This window comes from Protopterus annectens, chromosome 17.part0 (assembly GCF_019279795.1).
Source record: "Protopterus annectens isolate FY-2018-M chromosome 17.part0, PAN1.0, whole genome shotgun sequence".
NCBI classification, from domain to species: domain Eukaryota; kingdom Metazoa; phylum Chordata; order Ceratodontiformes; family Protopteridae; genus Protopterus; species Protopterus annectens.
The window spans coordinates 212,032,038-212,055,235 of record NC_056751.1 but is presented as its reverse complement, the minus strand read 5'-3'; positions in this window follow the sequence as shown (position 1 = coordinate 212,055,235).

Below are 23,198 nucleotides of genomic sequence, written 5' to 3'. Positions count from 1 at the left end.
AAGTATCCAGTATACTAGTAGACACTTTTTGCCACTATTTGGCTCTAGCAGTATATCTAAAGAATTAGTAAACAATGAAATTAATGAACAGCAAGTCATGGAAGTAATGACAAAGAAAACAACTAATATTAGCTATAACAGAGTTTGTATTTTAGAATTTGGTCCATACAGTCATTATATCAAAGATATCATTATTAAAAATTGGCATCTTATAATTAAAGATAAAGAAACAGCTAATGTATTGGGAACAGAACCCAAATTTGTGAATAAGATGGGTAAGAATATTAAGAGAATACTTGAAACAGGATATAAGACAAAATATACTGTAAATGCACACACATCAAGATGTGGGACATGCAAACAATGTTCAAGCATTTATACAATGAGTCCTATCATTTTAGGAAATGAGAACAGAACCAAAATATATTCAATTAGGGGCAATTGTAAATCAAGTATGGTGATATATATAGCTATGTGCACAGTCTGTCCCTCATTTTACATAGGGAAGACTGAAAGATTATTAAGACAGAGGATATATGCACATTTATATTACATCAAAAATAAGGATTTGAAAAATGCACTTGCCAGGCACATTATGGATGAAGGGGAAGAACACAAGTTTGAATTTGCTATAATAGAGGCAGTCAAGAGCGATCCCAGAGGAGGCAATACAAAAAATTTATTAGCTTACAGAGAACTTTACTGGCAAGTGTTAACAGATGCCACAAGAACACCAGGCATCAACGATTATTTTTCTATTAAGCCTCTATTGATGTTAAACAATTAATGGAGGCATAAAATATACATTCAGGCACAGTACATAAATTTATTTATTTATTAAATTTATACATTACATATATTTATTTATTATATTAATCTTTGCATCTGTATTATTATACAATGTATTTATAACATATTTTTTAAGGAAGAATTCAATAACAGTATGTTGCTTTAAGAATGGTTTTATTCTTGGCCAATTTTTATTTAAAAGGGAGTGTAATCAGCTGTTTTAACTGTTCTGATGAAGCTAGCATAGCCTAGTGAAAGCGCTTGACGATTAGATTTTGCTTATTCTAAACATTTGTAATAAACAGATTTCTGGTGCTTTTAAAGTATATCCGGTGGATTTATTTTGCTAACATTCACGAGCTGGGAGTGAATAACCTTGTGTGGATTTTTCTTATACTTAGTACGTGTGGTTCCATACGAGTTTGTTTTCGTTCTGGTGTTGCCCAATGGATTCTTCTCGTAGCTCGATAGCCGGTGCTTCTCCTGTTCACGGAAAGGAATTAGCGGACCTCAGGGCGGAGGTTTCGGCTTTAAGAGGTGAAGTAGCTAAAATAATAGACTTGTTTAGCAAGATCCCCGGTATTGCCACAACGCAGAAGGACTTTCCTGCTGTAGTAAATGAAGGTACTGTGACTAAACACTCATTGCAAAATGAAAGAACGCCAACTAAAGTATCTGCAAGTAAAGTGTCTACTAGTATACCGGATACCTCCTCTCCTGGTATACCTAACGGACAGGGACAGCATGTAATACCTAGCGGTATTATAGATTTACCAAGTAACAATGTTTTCAATGACTATGATAAGACCGCACTGTCTGACTTAACGTTTGATTTTTCCTTCGGTAACCTTACGGAGGAAGCCAAGCGCATTGGCACTAGACCCAAACAGTCTCAATTTACTCGGACATATGCACATGTTTCTTGTGCTAATAACCAGGACAAAGAGTTTGTTCGACAGGTTGTACCTGACATTAAACAGCATAAATTAAAAGATTTTTTGGGACAGGAGTGCAAATTTGATAATAGTCATTGGGGAAATAAACCTGACCCTCGTTTTAAAGACAAAGGAACTTTAAAAGACTAGATTTTCTCTTTTGGAAAGAAATTAAACAGTATTAATGCTTTAAAACTTGACAATGCATATTTAAACTTTTGTATATCTTTCAATATTGTGCCTATGGGACTGAGGTTTTACAAAATGCCATTAGGGATTGATATTAATATGGAAGTAGAAACTGAATTTAATACATTGTTCGATAATTTTGGTTTTCAATACATGAAATTACTTATAAAACACAATGATGCCAAACTGTGTAAGCTTCTACTTGAGGTGGAAAATCTAAATAATCTAATTACACAGGATTTAGCCTATGCTCAATGGGAAAATTTATTTTACAAACAATTTACGACAGCTGAGGTCAGAGCAAGAAATGCTTTTGAACGAAAGCATAGGAAATTAAATAGAGATAGAGAACAATATAGAAGAAATATGTGCTATAAATGGGATTACAACAGGCAGGATAGGGACATTCATACATATACAAACCAGGGTGAAGGATTAAGTAGAGATGTTAACAACGAAAAGTTTTTTTACACACCCGGAGAAAGGAATCAGGGGAATTGGAAAAAAGTAGGGAAATGGAAGATGAAACGGTAGTTAGTATGGAAAATGTTAATACTAATGAAATAGTTTCAGATCAAGTTCACATCATTGCTAACAATGCTGTCAATGAGTATAAAAGTTTTAAAATTTATAATTATAGCAGCATGAAGTTAGAGAAAGTACACTTTGGCCTTCTATCTAAAGGATTTAATTTTATTCCGACTCCCAAATTCTGCCTGGTAGACAATATCCTAGAATTTAAGAAATATACAAGGAAGTTGAATTTAGCACTAATGTTCGGTAATAATGATAGAAAAGAAAAAGAAAATAGTGAAGGACTATTGGGGTTGAAAAAGAAAAGTAATTTTATACCTATGAGCAATCCCAGTGTACAGACCTATGACCAGGTGGTTACTAATGAAATTTATAGATTGTATCGAAATAGAAAAAAGTTTCAAATCAAACAAAACTTGTCTATAGAAGAACGGAAAACATTATTAGAGCTACAGAAGGACACCAATTTACGTATAATGAAACCCGACAAAGGTGGTGGCATAGTTATTTTCGACACTCTTACTTATAATGCCAACATACTAGAAATATTACATCATTCGGGAAATTATACAGTATCATCCATTAATGAGGTAAATATAGCCTATAGAAGAATTGATATGTACCTAGAAGAATATCTATTGGAACATAGAATAACTGAAGAAATGTATAGTTTTATGTCAGTGGAACACCCTATTTTAGCAACCATTATAGGGATACCTAAGGTACATAAAAACCAAGACAATCCTCCTTTTCGTCCTATAATCTCGGGAAGTAGATCTAAGACATTCCCAATTGGAGTTGTAATAGATACATTATTGAAACCTATATACAAAGAAGTGAAACATCTAGTAAAAGACTCGTGGGAATTCTTAAAAAACTATCCTACAGATAAGTACCATCATGGAATTTTATTCAGCACAATTGACGTCATAGACTTATTTAGTTCTATACCCATGGAGGAAGGTATTGAGGCCTTTACTAACAGTTTAAGGAAACACACAAAAATGACATGGGATAGAATTCAATTGCTGGCTGAATTAATGAGTATTATTTTAGATAATAACTTTATTTTTCATGAAGGGGAAATTTTCAAGCAGACCAGGGGGGTAGCTATGGGAGCAGCCTGTGCACCCATATATGCCAACCTGGTTATGCTTGATTGGGAAGAACAAAATGTATTGGATGGTATACATAACAAATCTATTATATATTATTCAAGATTCCTTGACGATATTTATATTATATGGAACGGAGGTATTGATGCTTATAATGCCTTTATTAATCACATTAATACCAGCAGTGACTTTTTAAAGTTTACTTCGGTGGTAAATGAACATGGTGTTCCTTACTTAGACACATTGGTAACAGCCGATAATAATACATTGAAGTCCACAGTATACAGAAAGGATACTTTTACTAATTCTTATGTGGACTTCAATAGTTTTCACCCTAGAAAAGTGAAAAGAAACATCTATAAAGGACAATGTATAAGGGCTGTTAGAATGTGTTCTAATTATATTGATATGGTTAGGGAAATAGAATATATCACATCCTTGTTCTTAGACAGAGGATATGATAATGATTTGATGGTAGATATATCTGCATATGTGATAAGCCAATGGGGAATTAAATATAAGCCACTATTTGGCTCTAGCAGTATATCTAAAGAATTAGTAAACAATGAAATTAATGAACAGCAAGTCATGGAAGTAATGACAAAGAAAACAACTAATATTAGCTATAACAGAGTTTGTATTTTAGAATTTGGTCCATACAGTCATTATATCAAAGATATCATTATTAAAATTGGCATCTTATAATTAAAGATAAAGAAACAGCTAATGTATTGGGAACAGAACCCAAATTTGTGAATAAGATGGGTAAGAATATTAAGGGAATACTTGAAACAGGATATAAGACAAAATATACTGTAAATGCACACACATCAAGATGTGGGACATGCAAACAATGTTCAAGCATTTATACAATGAGTCCTATCATTTTAGGAAATGAGAACAGAACCAAAATATATTCAATTAGGGGCAATTGTAAATCAAGTATGGTGATATATATAGCTATGTGCACAGTCTGTCCCTCATTTTACATAGGGAAGACTGAAAGATTATTAAGACAGAGGATATACGCACATTTATATTGCATCAAAAATAAGGATTTGAAAAATGCACTTGCCAGGCACATTATGGATGAAGGGGAAGAACACAAGTTTGAATTTGCTATAATAGAGGCAGTCAAGAGCGATCCCAGAGGAGGCAATACAAAAAATTTATTAGCTTACAGAGAACTTTACTGGCAAGTGTTAACAGATACCACAAGAACACCAGGCATCAACGATTATTTTTCTATTAAGCCTCTATTGATGTTAAACAATTAATGGAGGCATAAAATATACATTCAGGCACAGTACATAAATGTATTTATTTATTAAATTTATACATTACATATATTTATTTATTATATTAATCTTTGCATCTGTATTATTATACAATGTATTTATAACATATTTTTTAAGGAAGAATTCAATAACAGTATGTTGCTTTAAGAATGGTTTTTATTCTTGGCGCCAATTTTTATTTAAAAGGGAGTGTAATCAGCTGTTTTAACTGTTCTGATGAAGCTAGCATAGCCTAGTGAAAGTGCTTGACGATTAGATTTTGCTTATTCTAAACATTTGTAATAAACAGATTTCTGGTGCTTTTAAAGTATATCCGGTGGATTTATTTTGCTAACATTCACGAGCTGGGAGTGAATAACCTTGTGTGAATTTTTCTTATACTTAGCTACACTAACTATGAATATTGTTCTCACATAATCTTTCAAAGAGAGCAATAGGGGTAATATAGGAGGGTTGAAATTACTAGTTCCACACAACACTCCACCTTCTTCAACAGTGGCCCTTGAAGCAAGCAAACATTGAAAGTTGAGTTTCCTAGTAAAGAGTTTTAGCTTGATAATCAAAGCAATGGCAATATAGCTTTTAGAAGGGATGAATTTAAAACTCTTCTTGAAAAGATCACCAAAAACTAGAGTAATCTCAAAGTATGAATAGTTATAAATCAGGCAATCAAGGTTTTGGACTTATGGAAATGCTTATAATGTACAATGAAATCAATATTAATATGTTGCTTAAACAGGTTGAAAACATTCAGGCTGATTTAATTTTTGAGCAATGGGAAGGATTTTATGTTAAAGTTGTTTCTAGTGTTGAGTAAAATATGATAAAGCCTTTACATGAAAGCAAAAGAAGTTTGAAAGAGACATTAAACAGTATGCAAACAATGAGGCATACCTCATTAAAACAGGGGTTTCAATAAGAATAGGAATAGGGTGACTTTTACTGCAAGTACTAGAGGTAAATATAATAATAGTGTAGATGGATTAAATGAAGGGACTTCACATTTTAGTGATGCCCATAACAAACAAAAGTGTTTTCCCCCCAAGGAGGCCAGAAAGGCTAGCAAATTGCCAGAAAAGACAGGTGGATCTGGGATGGGGTCCACAAAAAGATTTTTCAAAGTATTGCAGCTAGTAAATGAAGAACAGAATAGATTTACAACCACAAAAATTGCATTATATTCTCTCTTTTGATGGATATAATATTTATAATTATACAGATAGACCTATCATGGTAGAACATTTTACACTTTTTCAGAAAGATTTGAAGTTTGTACCTTCCAAACAGTTTAATGTACTTGATTCAATGGTGGAATTTAAACCTTTTACTAGAAAATTTAATTTAGCCCTCTTTTTTTCAGGAATCATAAGATAGACAGATAAATGCCTCCAGAAAAGGGGACTTAGTTAAGAAAAAAAAGCACTTTTAACCTACCATTGCATCCTCTACTAAATATCTTCGAGAAAGCAGTTACTGAAGGTATTTAGAACTTACAGTCTACTAGTAGTAATACATTTTTTCATTCCAGCTTAAATAAAAGACAAAGAAAAACATTGTTCAAATCCCTGACAAATGACAAGACCCTCCAAATGATGAAACCAGATAAGGGGGGAGATACGGAGCTTCTTGACTCAACAGAATATTCTAATATTATGTCTGGTATGGTATATAACACTGAAACCTATTCACCTGTATCGGGGAATCAGATAAATATATCTTACCAAAGAACTGACTCTTATTTAGAAAAATATTTGTTAGATCACAGAATAAGTCCTGAATTATATAACACCCTTAAAGCAGAGACCCTACAATTCCAACTACATTCAGCATCCCCAAAATCCACAAGAATGTGAACCATCCTCCATTTTCACCCACAGTGGCTGCCCAGGGATCCAAAGCCTAACCCTGGCAGATTGTGTGGATAGGTGGATTAAATCAATATAGAAAGAAGTTCCACATTTGATTATAGAGTCTTGGAATTTTGGGGGGAGATTATATGTTGAATTATGGGATCAGAAACTTATCTTTAAATGTCCTGGACTTATTTATGGTCATCCCTAAGGAACAAGGATTACAGGCCTTTTATAACAGTATTGTCCAGTATACCACATTTTTAAATGATAAAATAAATAAAATTTTTAGAACGTATGAGTATGGTCTTGGAAAACACTCCATTTACTTTAAATGTGAAATCTTTAAACAGAACAGAGGTGTTACTATGGGGGCCTCTTTTGCCCCCATTTTTGCAAATCTTGTTTTACTGGACTAGGAGAACAACTTTGTGTTTAATTCTGAGTTCTTTACTAACATAACAATGTATGTAAGGTTTCTGGATGATATATTTATTCGCTGGAGTGGGTCTAAGATACAGATAGCCAAGTGTATTGAGTATTTGAATAACATTTCTGACTATCTAAAATTTACTTATAATGTTGGAAAGGATGAGATTAATTATCTTGACACTCACATTTCTCAAACTGACAGTGGATTTAGATCTAAAACGTATAGGAAATCAACTTTTAGCATCTCATATCTCTATTTTTCTAGATGCCACCCCCTAGCCCAAAAGAAAAGTTTGGTGAAAGGACAGTGTATTTGTATAGCAAGAATGACCTCCCACCATGAAGCTCTACTGAGAGAACTCAATAAGGTGGTTACTATGTTTTAGCCAGGGGTTATCCTAGCTCCATAGTATAAAGTATTAGACATCAAGTGGAAGGTGGTGTGCTAGATATAAGCCATTATTGGGCAATAAGTTACCCGTACTATCTAGGCTCCTCTAGCAAAAAACTATGAAAAAGCTCTAGTAGTTAAATATAGTTTACAGTCAGTTGAAATTAAGAACATTATTCAAACAAACTGGAACATTTTTAAGGCTAGATCTAATGTGCTTAACCACCTAGGGGGATAACTCCTATTTAGTCACAAGATTGGATTCAACATGAAAAAAATTGTTTGAAGGAGGGTCCAATAGGGATTTAAACATGGAAAAATGGTATTGTAAAGTGTGATACTTGCAATCAGTGTTCATTTTTTCTTAAAGATACAAGTTTGGTTATAGAAAACAGTGTTCACACTAAAGTATATTTTTGTAAAGGCAATTGTTCAAAACTAGTGGTGTATCTTTTTAAATGTTCAGGTTGCCCTGCTTGTATGCAGGGAAAACTGAATGTAGCCTTTGTAAAATAATATATGGACACTGTTATGATATTTCTAAGCACAATGAAAATACTGTTTTATTTAAGCATTTGACTACTTATCTGTCTTTTTCAACATTTAAATTTGCAATTTTGGATCAAGTCACTTTGAACCCTTGAGGTGGGGATGTTAAAACAGCATTAGAGAATAAAGAACTTAGATGCTAACTTAAGCTACGTGCCATGTATTACTCAGGAATTAATTATTACATATCTATTCAGCTGTTTTGAAGATGAGAGCAGCTAAACTACAGTAAAGATTCACTTAAGGGGAGATTTTTAAAGTTTATTTTTTAAGTCTGTATAAATCTTGGACTGATTTAAGTGTCTGTTGAATTTTAATGTATTTAGACATATTAAAGTTGTATTTTGCATCTTCAAATCTTACAAGCAATTACTCAATTAGCTACACTCAAAATCACATAAATTGCAGTGTGTGGTATTATGGGACATTCTGATGAAGTCCTGCTTGTGATGAGTCCTCCTTTTATATACTTTATATCTTGTTTGGGAAGTTCCTTGGACTCTGGTACTAGTGTTATTTTATTTGAAGGAATCATTATAAATCTTAAAACCCCTCCAAATCAATAACAGAAATGGACATAAAGGTTCCAAATCCTTAGGTCCTAGTTTCTCCATCGAAACTGACCGTGGGGTTAAATTTTCTTTGATGGTTCCTTCTCAGGCTGCTCATAGGACCCCTGCCAGTCTTCTCTTGCTCCCTCTTCCTCTTCTCCTTGAGTGTCCTCGATCTCCTGAGAGGACACTTGTTCAAAAACTCATCATTACCTCCTCCAGCAATCCAAATTGTTATATAACTGCAGAGTTAAACCTCTTTACATAGGGAACCCTTTCCTTCTTATAACTATGATTGGGATCCAAGTAAGCTGTCTTATTCTTATATTCTGTCTCCTCCTTGTGAATTTTTCTTTGCTTTCTTTTAAAGATAATAGACTCAGAGTCTTCTGCATGTTGAAAAGCATTGTGGAAGTCCACTGTAAAATCTGGAAACAGTAGGTCCTTACTGATCTCTTCGTTAATTTAGTGAATTTGTGGCTCAAGGGTTGATAGATTTTCAAGATTGTCACGGATCATCAGCTTCATATGTTCTATCCCTATTCTGTTAAAAAACTCCAAAAGCTCATGGTGCAGTACTAATTCTGCACTTACCCATTCAGGTATTTGTAAATCCACAGCCCCTTAGGGACACGCTCATGCTGAATACAATATTTAAGAAAGGAATTGTCCAGCTGTAGAGCTCAGTGCTTTTTCAATAACTTGTCAAAGCTATGAATTTTTGTTCTGAGAGCAAGGTCCTTTTCATTAATGCTGCAAATATCCCAGGTATTAAAGATGCAACTTCCATAGGATGTGTTTTGAAGAAGAAATCTTACTGTTTTGTATTTCATTTAAGTGCTTTATCTGTCTATTTTTGCACTTTAAATCTTTTTCAAGTACCCTTGATATTGTACTGTTTGCTAATTGCTGAGAACTGTACTTTTGAAAAGCTTTACTGGCAATGTGACTGTGTAAGTTGCTACTTTGTATTTTTGTTGTTGCTTAATTGTTGTATTCCTGCAGTTCTGACCCTGCATAAGGGATTCTACAGTTGTTTTAAGTGCTTGCATACATTTGATATGTTTGTGAGGCTCCTGGCTGATTCCCACAGAGCTCAGCAACTCTTGGTGTCCTTGCTGAGCATCTGAAGTGATTTCCTTGCATCACTTGCCATCCAGGCACAAGCTAAATGCTTGTATTTAAAAATCACAATTCCAGAAGCTATGTTACTGATCACCTGCTGACTTCTTGTTTTATTTATGCATTTATCCATATTTAAGGCTAAAAACTGTCTTGCTATTGGGCTGACTGACTTGAAATCTCCTTGTCTAGCTGGTTTGTTAAAGTTGTTTTGTGGTAGGATATACATTCAAGCAATCTTTTTCTGTGCTTTTACTTTAAAAGGACTGGGATATTCCATCTAGTGGCAGTAGGTGGTGGCTTGGTCTATCTGAGTTGAAAACCACAGAAGTAAACCTATAAAACTAGCACGGGGACTGCAACCTGCAGTTTGGTGTGACATTACAAAATATTCAACCTCAGAACAGCTAGCTTATGTGTCACGTAGCACTATCTAATATCATATCCTAGCACTATTCAACTCTAGTCGCAAACCCTGCAGACAAACCTAGAAGACTTCTATAAAACCCAGTCCTCAATCCCTAATAGCCCACCCTAAAACAAGCCTAGAAAACATGGATAAGCAGTTTCAAAATTTGTAGATATGGACATCCTGAACAATGTAGCAATTGTCTGATGTTCACTGGCAAACTTTTAATCCTTAAAGAAACCAACACAAAATGTGAGAGATGTACATACACAATTTCCAAGGTTGTCAAGAACAGACACACTACATCCAGCATACATGGTGTCCACCCACATAGATCAAATTATGTTGAGGCAATAAAAAGTACTCTCCCCAAACCTCAAGGACCTCCAAAGTCTGCAAACAACCTTCCATAGCCTCAACAATCTCTGAAGCATACACCAAAATCAACACCAAACACCACACATAAGTCTACACACAATGGTCCCCCAAAAACAAAGGAGACCTCCAAAGTCTGCAAACAACCTTCCATATCCTCAACAATCTCTAAAGCATACACCAAAAGCAACACAAAACACCACACATAAGTCTACACACAATGGTCCCCCAAAAACAAAGCCCATAATGCAAGAAAACAGTTTACCCAGGACTCTTGTCATAGGGGACACCATTGTATGACACACACAGATGCCTCACATGCCAGACTGGACAAGGAGAAGATTACAGTCAGTTCCTTATCTGGAGCGTGGATCCACCAAGTTACACATGCGTGCAAGTCACTGAACCACAGGTACCAGTATGATTTTTCATAGTCCATGTGAGCCTAAATGACCTAAACCTTACCTCTTTCGATTATATGAAGAGGAAGACATTATGGACTTCTCTTAATATGTGTCTCAGACTGCTATGTGACTTACATTGAGCAACAACCTTCATCAAGGATGATGCCAGAGTATGAATAAAAAAATTATTTACTTTAGCAATTGGCTTAGTATCTGGTGTTAGTCCAGGAAATTCCATATATATCAGCCGGGGAGGACATGATCAACAGACCACATTGCTTTGCTAAAGACGGCATACACCTGTCCCCCCTGGACTTCTGAATTTTGGCTAAAATGTAATCCACCCCCTTGGAGCGTTTTTAGGCAATGCCAAAGTGATAAACCTACAAATGAAGCAAATAAAACCCAAAGGAAGCTAAGGGTGTTACCATTCAGTGCAAGCAGCCTTATCAAGAAACTCAATACCCTACAAGCTCTCCTCACTTTGGAGAATATAGACATCTGTGCCTTTAATAAGACATGGTTTAAAGCCACAGAAAGTACTCAGGCAGTGCAAGTCTACAGTGCCTTCCACATATTTAGACCATCAGTCACATGGATAGGGACTAAAGGTGGAGGTGTCTCAATCTACATTAGCAACAAGTATACCTCAAGGTCAGTTAAACAGGATAATACTTTGGGGTCCATTCATGTGCAAATCCCCTTGGACAGAGTCTCTTACCATATTTTATCAAGCTATAGGTCACCATCTATGTATCAAGAATCCCTCATCTCTTATCTAGACCTACTGGAGGCACTTTCCTTCCAAGCAAACACTCTATTCATTGAAGCCTTTAACTACCTCACTACAGATTGTGAAACATACACTGTCACCAACTTGCAGGCACAACGTTTCCCTAGACTTTATTAACACAAATGCCCTTGATCAGATAGTGTGCACTTCAACCACAACCAATGTAAAGTGCTTGTATTGATCTGTGACTTCCTAGCAGCTGCACATCTGAGAAATAAGTATTTGTAACACAGAGATTTTAGTATCTGGTTACCCTGGGAACTGAAGGAAGGTGACAAAAAGTGATGTAATCAAGACTAACCCAGCAGTAAAATGTGATATTGATTTAAGAACTCTGAGAGAGAGAGAGACTGGCATTTTGTATTTGTCTTTGGACCTGGAAACATCCTCTTATCAGCACTTGCCTAGCTAATAATAGGTAACTAGGGTACAGTGATTTCTCTTAGATATAGACAGGATATAGGCAAGGTTCAAAGGACAAAACCACCACCATAACAGATACAAGCATGCAAAATCTGAAGGCAATGCTACTCAATGCTAGAAGTCTAAACCTCAAAATGCACTCTCTTCAGGCACTCCTAAAAATGGAGAACATCGATATCTGTGCAGTAACTGAGACCTGGTTCAAGGCTCCAGAGAGCACCCCTGCAATACCAGGCTACAACTCTTACCACACTTTTGGCCACAAAACCAAGACCAAAACACTAAAGGTGGAGGAGTGTCCATATTCACCAAGGATATTCACACCTCCAGGCTTGTTGCCCAACACAATGCATCTGAAATTCTCCCATTGCAACTAACACTAGGTAAGACTGCAATCCAAACTGAAGCTTGCTATAGATCCCCCACCATGCCCCAAGATTTTCATTACACCTTTCTAAACATACTGGAAAATATTAAGATACAACCAAACACCCTAATACTGGATGATTTCAATTACCCTGCCATTAACTGAGAAAACTACTCGGATACAAACTCCTTTTCCCAACGGTTCTTGGAATTCATAAATTCCAACGCCCTGGATCAGCTAATCCATTGTCTCACCAGGGGCTCCAATATCTTAGACCTGGTCATTACAAACATGGGAGATAGATGCTCCACACCAATGGTCACCTCCTCATTGGTCAGGTTTGACCATAAGCAAATCACCCTTGATATCCACATCCCACCCCCACCCCCCAGTAAGGAAACCTCCTTAAAAAACTTCTCCAAAGCCAACTTCATGCTACTGAAGTCAAAAGTGACAAACTTCATGACACCCATGCAGACATGATCTGAAAGTTCAACTGCAGAATCCTACACTAGGGCACTGTACGAGCACATCCACTCATGCATGAATTGTGCCATCCCAAATAGAACCAAGATGCTCTCCTCCAAAAAAAGGAAGCCAATCTGGTGGTCCCCTGCTATAAACAAACTATACAACAGAAGGAGGAAACTGTTGCAGAAAAGAGGAAAATCCCAGGATGCAAAAAACTCCCTCACCAGCCTCAGTAAGAAGCTGAGATCCCTCATAAAATCCTCAAAAGCTAGTTACAAAAATAAAATTGCCAAAGATTCCAAAGACAACCACAAGGCATTCTATAGTTATGTCAAGAACCTAAATGGCAATGCTCAGATCTGCTCTGAGCTTCAACAGAATGGCATTAAATATACTGATCCCAAGGATATTGCCAATATCCTGGCAGATCGATTTAGTGCCAACTTCACCCCCTCTCACCCCCTAAAGGGCCCATCTCAATACCAAAAGATTGCCAAATTCCGGTAATCACGGCCACACAGGTAGAAACTGCACTCTCCAAAGCTAAGAATACAGCATCCATGGGATCAGATGACACCCCAGGCTGTGTACTACATGAACTACAAAATGAACTGGCACCTCACCTAAGTGTCATGTTTAATTATAGCCTCACCTCAGGCTTCGTGCCCACTGAGTGGCGCACAGCTACAGTTATCCCACTCCACAAGGGGGGATCCACCTTGGATCCCGGGAAATACCATCCCATCAGTCTGACGAGCCTAATCTGCAAGGGCATGGAATGCATTACCATGGAACTTATAAACAAAGACATTGGCAACCTTCAAATACTGGACCCCACCCAGTTTAGGTTTGTAAAGAGACGATCTTGTCTCCTGAACCTGATTGACTTCTTCAAATCAGTCTCCAGAGCTGTGGACGAGGGTAAGGCAGTCCACACAGCCTATCTGGACCTCACCAAGGCCTTTGACACCATCCCCCACTCTGGAATCATAGATAAACTTACTAAGCTGGGCATAAATCCCTACATCACTCGATGGGTTGCCAACTGGCTTACTGATAGAACCCAGACTGTAAAAGTAGCCAACTCCAAATCCAGCTCCAGACAAGTGACAAGTGGAGTACCTCAGGATTCAGTCCTGGGACCACTCTTGTTTGGCATCTACTTCTCTGAAGTACAGGCTAACACTAAGGGACTCTGGCTAACAAAGTTCGCAGATGACTGTAAACTGGGAGCCATTATTGAATCCCCAAATGATGTGGATATTCTACAAAAGGGCCTTACAGAAACAGATGTAAAACAACAGACAAAGAATACACTCAATTTATTATACCTCTAGCGCTTCGGCAAGATATTCTAGTACACACTAGATTTGGATATCCCACTTGTGTGCAGAAAATCAGGACTACTTATGTAAAAGGTAACATGTTTTGTGGCCATTGTAATGTATGTCATTTTGTTGTTTGAACTTTTGACAATATTAACGGTTTTGCATTTTATGTTAATAATATATATAATTGCAATACTGAAGGTATTGTTTATGCCCTGAGGTGCCCCTGTGGATTTATATATATATATATATATATATATATATATATATATATATATATATATATATATATATATATAGGGGAAAGTAAAAGCAAATTTAAAATCAGACTTCAGGAGCACATCAGGAGCATTATAAATAAAAAAGACACTAGCCCTGTGGCAAAGCATTTTATGATGGTTCATAACTCTAACCCTAAGGGTTTAGAAGCCACGATTTTGGAACAAGTTGATAAAGGTGTATTTTCTGACCAATTGTATAAGAAAAAAATTGTTGTATAAGGAAAGCATTTTAATTTTGAAATATGATACTTTATCTCCTCAGGGTCTCAATGTCGAATGTAACTGGAAGCTTTTAATTTGATTTTTTAATGCTTTTCTAATGTTTATTGGATAATTAATTGATGTTTATTAGTTAATTGTCTTGTTTGCTATGGTATTTAAACTGAGCTTATTTTGCTATGTTTTATACTCCTTGAAGGTGCTTGCCGAAGCACTAGAGGTATAATAAATCAAGTGTATTCTTCCTCTGTTGTTTTACGTTTATTCCTTTTTTTTGGTTGGTGTTTTCCTTAAAGAAACAAATGCCTGGTGCCAGAGCCATGGGCTCAATCTTAATGCCAAGAAATGTATAGTCATCCCCTTTGGAAAAAAACATATACCCATGAATTACCACATGTGGCAGTACACTAAACATCGAAAGTGTGATGAGAGACTTAGGGACACAAATGGACAGTGGTCTCACTTTCGATAACCACATTGCCACAATGGTCAGGAAATCCTTCTATGTGGCACACCTCATCACTAAGGGCTTTTCATCCAGAAAAAAGGATGTCATTGTCCCACTGTACTCATCCCTCATTAGACCCATTATAGAGTATAATGCCCCGTTTGGTATGTAGCTCACAAGACATCTGCAACAGCTGGAAAGGCCACAAAAATACCTCACTAAAAGAATCACAGGCCTAAAGCAGATGCCATATGCTGACTGTTTAAAAAAACTCCAGCTATACTTTGTGGCATATCGTCTACTCAGAGGTGATCTCTGCTTAACATACAAGGCCATGTCAAACCCTGAGCTGTTGGACATGCTCCACTTAAAGAAATCCCAATCCATCAGAGCCACACAGTCCAGGGATCTAAACCTTGTTATCACAATGAACAAAACATGCTGAACAGATAGGTTCCTGACCCAGAGACTCCCCATACTCTGGAATAGACTGCCCATACATGTCAAGCAGAATGCCTCCTTGGCCCTCTTCAAAAGAAACCTTGATGATTGGCTGGCAGATAGGAAATTCACCCCAGGGATCATGTCAGTTGCCCTGCTAGACAGTGGTCCAGAGAAGTAAATATTGTGGGAAGAAATATCCTAGGAATTGTTATGGCTAGGCTTGTATAGGCCTTAGGGTCGATAGCCTAGTACCAACCTATGAACTTATGAACCTATGAATATAGTAAAGATTAGTTTAGATGTTTTCTGTATTTATCTGAGACTGTCCTGCAATGTTGTTTTAAAATATTTCCTGTGATTCTGAACCCTGCAGTTACTGTGTTGATTGAGTATTGCCTTGTTCTTTTATTATTTATTATTAAATATATTTAAACCTTTTAATTGTGGTTGGGTTTGTTTAAAGATATTTAAGCTCTTACAGTACTTGCATAAGTATTTGGTGACACTGTATAGACCATTCCAATAGCCTTAGTCTTGGTTGCACTTACCATTTGGTTATTAGTAACATTACACAATAGGATTGGATACCTTTTGGTAAGGGCCTTATAGTAGCTGATAAGTAAGGGTGGTTGGTGGCAGCTGGTTCTACCTTATAGTCTGGGCAGAAGGGAGCATAGTTAGTAAGCGTATGCCAGCTTTCCCCAGGTGTGTGTGTGTGTTTTTATATCAATCAGATCTCAAAGTGTGTGTGTGTGTGTGTGTGTGTGTGTGTGTGTGTGTGTGTGTGTGTGTGTGTGTGTGTGTGTGTGTGTGTGTGTCAGCTACTTGGGCAGGGACACAAAGCACTGGTTGGACAGAGAGGTGCTGGAGGTCTAAGCTTGGTCACTCAGCTGAGATCTTAACCCTATAGCTGTGCCAGTGGGGGGTCTTAATGGGGATCTGGAGAAAAAGGCAGAAATCAGCCCCAGACTGACTGCAATCTCTGTGTGCTCTTAAGGGAAATTGTACTTTACTGTGTGTGTACTTGTTATCCTCCCAATGTGTATGTCCCTCACTGCTGCTAGTGGTGAGGATTGAGGCTCCTTGATTATTGGGCAAGTGGAGGGTGTCACATAAGCAAATATATTTTTACAAGGAAAAAGAGAAGCATCAAGTTACTTAAGTATATTAGTGAAGGGAGATGGTGTAATGAGATAAATGAAAAATACGAAAGGAGAAATAGAAAGAACACAGGAAAAGATTGGCAATAGTGTAGTACAGTATGCACAAAAATGTTTGAAGAAAAACAGAAGGTAGAAAAAAAACATGAAAAGTAAAAAGTTATCAGAAAAAGAGAATAAAGAGTTGGAAAGGAGAGATCATTAAATGAGCTAGAGCAAGTATTAGGACAAGTAAATATAGATTCGGCTGAAGGACTAGATGGACTAGGGTATCACATGCAAAAGAAAAATTTAAGAAAATGGCAAAAAAAATTTTTTTTAAATTTTGAATGAATGCTTAAATGAAGATTTTAAATATAAAGAATTACATGGTGGAATACTTAAACTCATATGGAGGAAGGAAGATGTAAAACAATTAAAAAAATGGAGACCAATAGTATTGAAGAAAAATGATTATAAGATATTTATGAAACTAATAAAAAAGTTAGGAAATTATGTATGTCAGCATATGGTAATAATAAAGTAAAAATGCTTGTAAATGGCTGGTTAAGCCATGACGTACTTCTGAAGAGTTGGGTAAGACAGGGATGTTCAATGAGTTGTATACTCTTTGCATTAGTTATGAATGTGATAGTATGTGAAATAAATCACAAAATGAATGAGGTGAGCTATATAACACCTGAAGAGTTAAGATATCATCAACTCTGGGAGATGACACGTCAGTGTAACATTCCATACAAAAGCCTGACACACTCAGGACTGCAGTATTCCTCTTATACTGCACTGTAGTGTCAGTATCACAAATTAATCCATGCACCTGGTGCAGAAATAGAACCCACAACCTTTTGATCTTCCAGCCCCAAAGGTTAGTGTGCTGACTGTTGTGACAATTACACTAAAAGAATGGGGATGTTGCAGACATACCTCAGTAAATATTGCATCTTGATGCCAAAGTCCAAGAAATATTTTGAGCTGGTCAGTACACATTCATATTTATGAACCACAGTACAGTCAGACAACATACAAGGCACACCATGGAAGTCCTAGTTATGGGACTATGTACAATGTTTATAAATACATTAAGAAAAAATGTAAGAAATGCTTTCTTTTCAAATCATGTATTAATGAATGCAGTGCAAAAAGACACAAGCAACACTACATTAATACTGCTCGTACACTTAATGCAGGAACAGCGCAAAAGTAACAAAAGCAAATTAAAAAAAGTAATTGTAAAATTCAGATATTCATTATGGTCATTGTTATGCAATTCAAAGCTAGGCTGCACAGCTCTGTGTGTCCACAGACTCTCATGTTCTCAATTTCCCCTGAGTTCATGCATGTAATGTAATGTATGAACAGCAATAGCACAGCGATGCATCCCTCAGGAATAAATAAGGCCAGTATATGTTTCTTGTTTACAGTGTAATAATGGGCATTCACATACATTGAAATATAATCTTTTTACTTAAAAATATCTTTAACTTAATGGATCCCTATCCCATTTACAGTTCAAAAGCATGTATGTCAAACTCAATGTGCAAAGGATTTAAACCTTCTTACTATTGTCACTAAAGCTGCCTAAACCTGTAGTCAAACTTGAGCCATCTTGTATTATGTATTCATCAGCAAGCTAACAGTAGTGAGGTAACAAAGTGCTTGATAGTATGCACGTGGCAGTAATGCACCTTCATTAAAACAGGTTACCACGTTTGGGGATCACCAATAGCCAGAAATGAAGTAATGTTGAAGTTTGTTCAAATCATTTAAAGCTCTTCTTTCTTACAGATTGCAAATAGATACAAGGTGATACTCTATACCAGAACAAAAGGGATTGTTAGTGCTGAAAGGGAGAATTTGGAAGACGTAGCAGAAACATAAGCCTATAGCTGAGAATGGAGAGGATATGAATTTTATGAGAGCTTTTCTGACATCTTAATACACTTTCCTTGGGATTCAGAAAGGTTGCTGTCAGCAGTAAATAGGGACTACTTCTAGTGGTAGTCAGTTCAAATTCAAAGGGATCCCTACCATTGTGCTTATATGAGGTCTGTAAAAGCAGTGCAACAGGGTGTCTCCCCAGCTTACTACCAATGTTACTGAAGCATTGCAGGGGAGCAGCAAATGGTAAGAAGTGATGTGCACTTTGTAAAGATGCCTGATGTAAGGGATTTATGCAGCCAAGCACTTTGTAGACATTCTATACTGTGTAATTCACCCTCACCAGCCACTTTAATTCTTCTTCTTCTTCTTTCAGCATTTCCCGGTTAGGGGGCGCCACAGTGGATCACCTGTCCACTCATGATTGGCAGTGGAGTTTTACAGTGACGAGATGCCAGTCCGGTGCCTAACCTTCCACAGAAGGCACACACATGTACACACTCACACATAGGGCCAATTTAGAGTGTCCAATCCACCTACAGCATGTCTTTGGGATGTGGGAGGAAACCGGAGTACCCGGAGAAAACCCACATGACCACAGGGAGGACATGCAGACTCCGCACAGAAAACTCAGCAAAAGTTTACATTCACCCATTACTATGAAAGGGAGAAATCATGTTAGAGGTAAGTGATGGGGAGTTTAGCAGTGGGATAGTGGTGGGGAGTGTATGTATTTGTGTTTGTGTATGGCAACATGTATGAGTCTATACAGAGGTATGAGTCATCGTATATGAGTGAGTGTGTCTGTGTGTGTGGTGCCTGGGTATTCAGTATGGGGAGGTAAGTTAGGGGACTATAGAGAAGGTGTGTGTTTGTGTGTGTGTGTGTGTGTGTGTGTGTGTGTGTGTGTGTGTGTGTGTGTGTGTGTGTGTGTGTGTGTGTGTGTGTGTGTTTATGCATATGGGTGAATGGGTGAGTGTGTCCATGAATGCGATCTGGTGAAGGTGTGTGGGTTTGATGTAAGATGTGGTGAGCATCAGGGGGTGAGTGAGCATGTTTGTGTGTGTGTGTGTGTGTGTGTGTGTGTGTGTGTGTGTGTGTGTGTGTGTATGAGGATGGGCTTCCATACCTCTTAATTTCCCCTATACTAATCAGCAATGGCTGTAATGAGGGGGGACAACATTAGACACCTGGGACACATTATTTTAACTCACTTAAAATGTTAATAGAACAGCAGATTTGGCAGCAAGAAGCTGCAGTTGAAGGAGTATAAGTACAAAACTGTCTGCCATTGTTTACTGGCTGCTTTCATATATGACAGTACGAGAGGCAAATTAATGGACATTTTCTTTAGTCAAAAACAGTTGAGAGGTATGGAGATGTATCCTTGTGTGTGTAAGCAGGAGGGAGAATGTCTGCTAATGAACAACGGTGCGCATGTGTGCAAGGGAATGAAAGGTAGGGTGCATGTGCATGGGCCAGCAGTGGTGAAACTGAAGTAATGTGCTTATTAGATCTTTTGGTAATTGCCAAGCAATTCAAATACTTGCAAATCATTGGATAAATTGTGGCTAATGTGAATCTGAATCACTGTTTTTGTGATTGCGTTAAAGGCTTGCTCGCAGTTGGTCTATTTATAAATCCTGCCTTTTGCATATCTTTCCTTTGAAATTCAATTGAAATTTTGTAAGAGTGCAGGTTTCACCTCAGGCCTATTCAAGTGTGAGTACATTGTCTCACACTTCTATTTAACTTGCTTTCATACATTTAAATAGTAAAACACTGTGCACATATAGTAAGGCATTTATCAAAAAATAAGTGTATGAGCACACCAAGACTGCTGCCTTATTATGTGCAGGGCAATTGTTATTACAGAACAGTCACAAATAATTATTTGGATATTACTAAGCAACATAATTGTTTTCCTTTATGAAATATATTCTTCTTTCATAGGTTCATAGGTTGGTACTAGGCTATTGGCTCTAGGGCCTATACAAGTCTAGCCATAACAATTCCCTGGCTATTTCTTCCTACACTATTTACTTCCCTGGACCCCTGCCTAGCAGGGTGACTGACGTGATCCCCGGGGTGAATTTCCTTTCTCCCATCCAATCATCAAGGTTCCTTTTGAAGAGGGTCAAAGAGGCTTGACATGTATGGGCAGTCTATTCCAGAGTTTGGGGAGTCTCTCGGTCAGGAACCTATCCCTCCAGCATGTTTTGTTTATTGTGATGACAAGATTTAGATCCCTGGAGTGTGTGGCTCTGACGGATTGGGATTTCTTTAAGTGTAGCATGTTAAACAGCTCTGGGTTTGACATGGCCTTGTATGTTAAGCAGAGATCACCTCAGAGTAGATGATATGCAACAGAGTATAGCTGGCATTTTTAAGGCGGTCAGCATAGGGCATCTGCTTTAAGCCTGTGATTATTTTAGTGCGGTATTTCTGCGGGCCTTTCCAGTTGTTGCAGATGTCTTGTGAGGTACATACCAAATGGGGCATCGTATTCTATAATGGGTCTAATGAGCGATGAGTACAATGGGACAATGACCTCCTTTTTTCTGGATGAAAAGCCCTTAGTGATGAGGTGTGCCACATAGAAGGATTTCCTGACTGTTGTGGCAATGTGGTTATTGAAGGTGAGACCACTGTCCACCTGTGTCCCTAAGTCTTTTATCATACGTGTTTAGTGTACTGCCACCTATGTGTTAATTCACGGGTACATGTTTTATCCCAAAGGAGATAACTATACATTTCTTGGCACTGAGCTTGAGCCCATGGCTCTGGCACCAAGCATCTGTTTCTGCAAGACCCTTTTGTAGAGTATCCACATCATTTGGGGATTCAATAATGCCTCCCAGTTTGCAGTCATCTGAGAACTTTGTTAGCCAGAGTCCCTTAGTGTTGGCTTGTACTTCAGAGAAGTCGATGCCAAACAAGAGAGGTCCCAGGACTGAAACCTGAGGTACTCCAATTGTCACTTGTCTGGAGCTGGATTTGGAGTCAGCTAGTTTTACAGTGTGGGTTCTGTCAGTAAGCCAGTTGGCAACCCATCGAGTGATGTAGGGATTAATGCCCAGCTTAGTAAGTTTATCTATGATTCCAGAGTGGGGGGTGGTGTCAAAGGCCTTGGCGAGGTCTAGATAGGCTGTGTTGACTGCCTTACCCTCGTCCATGGCTCTGGAGACTGATTTGAAGAAGTCAATAAGGTTCAGGAGACATGATCAGCCCTTCACGAACCCAAACTGGGTGGGGTCCTGTGTTTTAAGTTTGCCAATGTCTTTGTTTATAAGTTCCATGATAATACATTCCATGGCCTTGCAGATCAGGCTCGTCAGACTGATGGGGCGGTAGCTCCCAGGATCCAAGATGGATCCCCCCTTGTGGAGTGGGATAACTGTAGCTGTGCGCCACTCAGTGGGCTTAAGCAGTCCAGATTCTGAAATGTTAATGAACCTAACAAAAAATAAATGAACAAATTGAAACTGTTGCATTAAGTTACAAAGAAGAATATTGGGGAGAGGATGGCCGAACAGTAGTGGGGATATAAAGGATGTTGATACTTTGACAATCCCAGCTGAATAACCTGGCAGGTTTATTGCTATGCATATTTACAGTCATTCATGGAGTAAACCTGGCTTGGTGATAGATGGCCATATTACTTTAACTGACAACAGCGAACTGCTTTAGGTGTTATTATCTCTGCAGAGCATTGAACGGATCTTTTATCCACTTTGAACAAAAAATGTGCTTGTAAATGCATCATGCATGATAGCCAGAAAAATAAAATGAATGACTTTTGACATAACATACTTCTTTGAATGGAATAAATGTCAGGCTCTGCTGCAAATATTAACATTAAATCATACATTAAGTCTACTTGAGATGAATGAATGGATACTTTTTCACTTAACCTGAGTTCATCAGTATGAATCTTTGTATTTGAACTAGGATTTTTTTCTAGTAAGTTCACAGACTGTGATTTTCTTCCTTAGCACAGTGGCTGGATTCATAAAGATTTGAAAGGAAGCAATTATGCAAAATCTTGTAAAACAGAAGATAACAAAATGATCCTTCAGAACAGTGATTCTTAAAAGTAATTTTTGTGGTAAAATGGCACAGTAATAGGTTGTTGTCTGATAATGAGCAACAGTGAAGTATAAATCAAGTCAATATCACACAGTACACAGTTCTGGAACAATATAAAACTTGAAATCATATAGAGAAGAAATGGAGACAAAATGAATGATGTCCCATACATGCTACACAATAAGGCCAAGCTGGCAGGATGATACACAGTTCTGCTCTAAACAAAACTGATGATTGATCATGAGATTATTGTCCAGCTCAAGGCGAATAGGCCTGTGTTGGCCACCATATGTGGTAACTATCATGTGGACCTTATTCCTGCTAGACTGTAGGGAGAAGGCCATTCTATTTTAG